Genomic DNA, 5,000 nt, shown 5'->3' on the forward strand with positions numbered 1-5,000 from the left:
TAATTTCCGCGAAAATTCACACCTCACTGCGCCCCGGAGGCGCTCGGAAGGCACTGGGGAGTTGCCGGAGCTGACGTGTGGGTGCGAAACGGGCTTTGTGCATTGTGTAACGGGTTTAGAGAATCGATTCGTAGCGAGAAAGACGAACTATGGAACCACCGACGAGGCCACACCACCTTCACGACCCACGTTTTGCATCGAGGCACAGGGCCCGGGGGCCTCATGTGATGATGCTCGCTCAGGTATCGACCCAAGGAAGGAGTACCACAACACAGTCCGGCAAACACACACACACCCACACACACCCACACATACAACGCAAAAATGCGATTCTTGTGGTTGGTGCGCCGGTTGGAAGGGTCGGTGGTTGAATTCCATCCGGTTCAACTCCCAACCAACAATGGCTTCGACCGCTCGTCGTGCCCTTCTCCCCGACACACACATACACACACACACACACGCGTGGTGCCGGTAGACCACAAATCTGCCAACTCATCTTCACTCGAGGCTCGATTTTCGAGAGAGCAGCTGTAGCAGCAGTAGCAGCTCTAGCAGTGTAGAGGGGTTTCTCCACCAGAACCCATCACCCACCCAATCCGAACGTCCTGCCACACAGGCCCACCCAGGCATGCTCTCTTCCACTCCTTCAGGACACTTCAGGCTAATAAGGACTGCGAGGACGCCCCACGAGCACGAGCTGACCAGCCCCCCCTCCCTCCCTGGGCCGGGGAAGGTGCGAGAGGCAGGAGGGCGAGCGATAGAGTACAAGTAGATCCAACCGATAGGCGAACGGCAAAAAAGGGGGCTTGAGAGTACACAACAACATACACCGTCGTGCCGCGGCGCTGTGCTGTGCTGTGGTGTGCTGCTTACCCTTAATAAATCCGCAGCAGCACTCGTGCCGTATCCTGACAAGTACGTCCTTCCATCATATCTCGATGAGCTTTTGATCTAATTCCTTTTGCGTGCTTCCTGCTCTAGCGGCACTGCTGCTGCTGCACGGCCCTTCATGCACTGGTCGTCGCACTCGCGCGCACACACACAGCCATGTACACACATACACTGACGCACGGGTGGCACACACGTTTACGCCGACGTCGTCGTCGGTTGGCTGCGCGGCATCATCATCATCATCGTAAGCAGCAGCAGGATCATGATCGATTGTTGGGCACGCTAAACACACTTCACCACGTCGTTGTTGGATGGTAAGTACCAGCGTATTATCCACACGCGCACACACACACACGATTTTAATACTCCCGCACTTCAGGCACCTTGCACCACGTTGTGCATGCCCAATGCAATGGCGCCCGGTGTGCCGTTCCTGCCGTTACTCGTCGTCGTTGTCGTCGTCACCGCACCACCGCTCGAAAGGATTGCTCGATTCACACGATTTCGGCATGCACAACACACGCCAGTTTCACCAAAAACGACGGAGGGAAGTGTGAGCTCAATAGAACTCAGGCTCGGTGGAGAAGAAACAATAGAACACTAAAACCGATCGTCAGCCGTTGGTATACCGTCAGGGTGGGTCAAGTTATTCGAAGAATGACACGAAGAACGACGAGAAGATGATGAAAGAAGACGAAGACGAAGACGAAGAAGGGTAGTCGTTTGTGTCGTGTACGGGGACGCGGACGTCTATAAGGATTGCACACGAACCAGTGGTGGGTATCGGAGAGCTTAATACTGCAGAGACACACGCGAGAGACACTATTGTTTTCGGTGTCGTTGCTCGGTGTGGGGTTTGGCAGGTGACGCTAGTGGTGGAGTCGTACTCGAGGGGTTTGCTATTGCTGCCTGGCCGTTTGCCGTTTGCCGTTTGTTTCTATTGCTTCTCAAGTTGCTGGCTTAAAACTGTGACGCCAATCAATTCGCAATGAAGGGTAGTAGTAGAGAGAAAGAAAGATAAAGGAAGAAAAATGCGAATTAGAGTTTACCAGAAACAATGTACTGATAGAAGATAAATTGTTGTACGCATATTGTTTACGTCAATGAACTTCGAGCTTCAAGGATATGTGACTGTGTACTGTCAATTGGTTTTTAGTAGATCTGTCATTTTGCTTTCTGAAGTCTACTCCCAGTGTCACCACAAGGCACCTTCAAGTTGATCAACTACTTCGCAGCAACCACCAGTAACCGTCCATCTAGTAACCACAGGAACAATAGCACAACAATACTCAGTACCCTCACGAAGCAGCTGTTTACGCGGAACTACGCGAATGTCTAGTCCTTTGGCACACCACCTTGAACCGAAATGCTCCTTCCGAGATTGAAATTAAGGACTTCTGACCAACACAATAGACACTACTGACTCACAGCATCCACCAGCAGTATGGTTTCGATTGCTCGGCCTACTACTGAACTCGCCATCGGCGATGGCGTCGTTGGGGAGTGCTAGCGCGTGGTCCTTCCGTAACCGGAGTTCGGTTGAGGAAACGGAGCTGAGCAGACACAAAGGGGCCACACTGGATTGGGGTGGCACAGGAGTGTTTTACCGCCACCGCCCGCCACCGCAGGGGCCGGGGCAAAACCAGCGCCGAAGCTTCGCCACAACCAACCACGACGACGATGACACAATAACAGCAGCAACAACAACGAAGCAGCGACGAAGACGCGAAAAAGTCCGAAAGCCCTTCTAGGCCGAGGGCCGACGCCGAGGCGATCCAGGCGAGGCGAGGACGACACCGACGATGGGGATAACGGGGACGATGACGACAAGAAGGGGTTCGTCGCCGTTACGTAACTCCTGTATTGACAGATATGTATCTTGTGTAAGATTTCCAATATTTTTCCTCCTCCTCCTTCTCTCTCTTTCTGTCTCTCTCTCTCTCTCTCTCTCTCTTTTATCTCTTTCTCTCTCTCTCTCTCCCTGTCCCACTTTGTCTCTCTTCTATTCGCTCTCTCTCTCTCTTGTGTCTTTGGTCACTCGGCTCGGTTTTGCTCACATTCTTTGATGGCCATTTTAACCGTTTTTGTTGTTGATGTTGCTGTTGCAGAAGCAGCCCGCCTGAGACCATAAATCGATCGATCGGGCACCGAGAAGGAGAATGGGCTACGCCACACACAAATATGCCTAATCCTCTACCTCCTCGCACACACGCACGTACACGATTGGCATGGATTTTCGGGAGTGTAAAATAGGATGTAAATGTTGCGATTATGCAAACTCTCCAATCCCTTCACCAGAGGGGTGGGGGGGCTGGCCTCGCCATGAAGCGTGCATTGCGGAGGGGTCAGATTGTGTAAGACCGACTGATAGATGGGGGGTGGGTGGGGGGGAATCGTCACTTTTCACTTTGACACTTTGGCACTTTCCCTAACCCACAGCCAGGACCTCCGCCCTGTCATGTCATTAAGGAGTCGTTTGTCAATGAAATCCACAATCAGCATTGAAGCACCAACACCATATGCAGTCCTCACTTCATTCTCACTGGTGTGCCAGGAATGCCACCTGGATTGTCAGGTGATGAGCCCCATGGGTTGTGGTAGGTAGAGGGAAGGACCTTCCCTAACACAATCCCTCGTTCTCCAACACCGTGTACACAGCTGTTTGCGCCTGTTGTTCCGGGCCCTTAACCTAAAATGTTCCTTCACGGTAGCAGCTGGACCTCCCTTTCCCCCTCCCTGGAAACCACCGAAAACACGAAGGACCGCTTAACGAAAGTTAAGTAGTTTCGTCCAAAAAAGGTGGCCGAAGGTGGCCCCAGGTTGCAGCTTGATTAGTGCACATGCCGAACGATGGTATCGCGTGCGTGCGTTAGATGATTACCTTTGCTTTTGATTATGATTTCCCCGTTATGCTTGCACTATAATTTGACCATTTTGTTACGTTTTTTTGTTGTTGTTATCACATGGAGGGCACTGGTTTATGGGACGAGACGAGAGACCGGAGAGACCACCGACTGTTAGGCGAGCAATGGGTAGTGGTGGTTGCGACGGCGGCGGGATTGAAAGAAGGCAGCCCCAGCAGATGGAGCGGACACTAAGAGATAGGGGCTGAGGCCGGGGAGGGACACACTAGGGAGGATGGGGCTGGCTGGCCTTTCTTTTGGTCACGCACACGGGCAACACACGGGAAATTGCTTTAAACCGAAAGACAAATACACACATACACACACACACAGACACGCGCGGAGGAGGGTTCGGTTGGTTGTGTCACGTAATCACGCGGATTCCTCTCGTACGTGGCCGCTGCTTCTGCTGCTCGCTTGCTAAAAAGGTCCTTGCTGTTCTGCCCTCGGGAAGGTCCTTTATTCACGGGGCACGAGAATTCGCAGACGTGCGTGTATCGTTGGAGCACGGGCACGGATGGCCGTATGGCTGGTCCCTGCTGCTGCTGGTGGTCTGCTGTTCACACGACGTCACGGGCTTCTGAGGTCCCGCCACCTCCCACCGTCTCTGAACCGAACCCAACTGAGGAAAAACTCAAGAACGGCACCAACAGGGTTGTGTTGTGCGCCTAGGACCAGCAGTGGCAGGCCATAGAATGCATAACATGGCCTTTTCCCGAACGCACAGAGCAGCCTCCACGCGCCGACGACCACGACGATGACGACGATGACGACGACGACGACGACGGGGTCGATCGATGTTTTGTGCGCCGTGCCACGCGAGAAGTGCGAGCGAGCGAAAGAGAAAGAGAGAGAAAGCGCGATCCCATCCTCAATCGGGGACGGGAGTCCGTTTTTCCATTATTTAAGCTGCTTTCACATCGAGCGCGTTTAAACGCCACTAATAGACGCAGCAGGTTTTTTGACGCAGAAAACACGGTTGTAGCACATCAAAATATATGGAAGTGTTCACGTAACGCACCGAAAGCTATTTTTGGAGCTTTTGAAGAGCTTAAGAGTTGGCGTTTTTTTTCGGATCTGTAAAAATCTACAGATTGTGGCAGGTTCTGAGCCGACTGTAGCAGGCTACGCAAGCAAGCCAGCGTTGCCCTTTGATTTTGCAATTTGTTTTGGCAGGAATGTGTTGAAATCCGGGTAATAACTGTT

The 5,000-nt window shown here is 52.6% G+C and overlaps 1 protein-coding gene across 3 annotated transcripts in view; it reads right to left on the minus strand.

Annotated features, from left to right (window-relative positions):
• The window catches only part of LOC125951695 (potassium/sodium hyperpolarization-activated cyclic nucleotide-gated channel 2), a 33,946-nt gene extending 29,495 nt beyond the window's left edge, over window positions 1-4,451 (minus strand). For all 3 annotated transcript variants that reach the window (XM_049680670.1, XM_049680672.1, XM_049680669.1), the window contains exons 1-2: window positions 3,773-4,451; window positions 874-1,857 (exon numbers count right to left, since the gene is read on the minus strand). The gene's annotated coding sequence lies outside the window, so the exon portion shown is untranslated. The remainder of the gene's footprint in view (window positions 1-873; window positions 1,858-3,772) is intronic.
• Window positions 4,452-5,000: the final 549 nt, after the last annotated feature.

This window comes from Anopheles darlingi, chromosome 2 (genome assembly GCF_943734745.1).
Source record: "Anopheles darlingi chromosome 2, idAnoDarlMG_H_01, whole genome shotgun sequence".
Taxonomy (NCBI): domain Eukaryota; kingdom Metazoa; phylum Arthropoda; class Insecta; order Diptera; family Culicidae; genus Anopheles; species Anopheles darlingi.